Source organism: Procambarus clarkii, chromosome 17 (genome assembly GCF_040958095.1).
Source record: "Procambarus clarkii isolate CNS0578487 chromosome 17, FALCON_Pclarkii_2.0, whole genome shotgun sequence".
Lineage (NCBI taxonomy): Eukaryota > Metazoa > Arthropoda > Malacostraca > Decapoda > Cambaridae > Procambarus > Procambarus clarkii.
Window position 1 is genome coordinate 44851006 of NC_091166.1, and position 407 is coordinate 44851412.

The following is a 407-nucleotide window of genomic DNA, read 5'->3' on the forward strand; positions in this document are numbered from 1 at the left end:
GTGTGATGGGGAGGGGGACTGTTGCTTGGTGTGATGGGGAGGGGGGACTGTTGCTTGGTGTGATGGGGAGGGGGACTGTTGCTTGGTGTGATGGGGAGGGGGACTGTTGCTTGGTGTGATGGGGAGGGGGACTGTTGCTTGGTGTGATGGGGAGGGGGACTTGCTTGGTGTGATGGGGAGGGGGGACTTGCTTGGTGTGATGGGGAGGGGGGACTTGCTTGGTGTGATGGGGAGGGGGGACTGTTGCTTGGTGTGATGGGGAGGGGGACTTGCTTGGTGTGATGGGGAGGGGGACTGTTGCTTGGTGTGATGGGGAGGGGGACTGTAGCTTGGTGTGATGGGGAGGGGGTACTGTTGCTTGGTGTGATGGGGGGGGACTGTTGCTTGGTGTGATGGGGAGGGGGGAC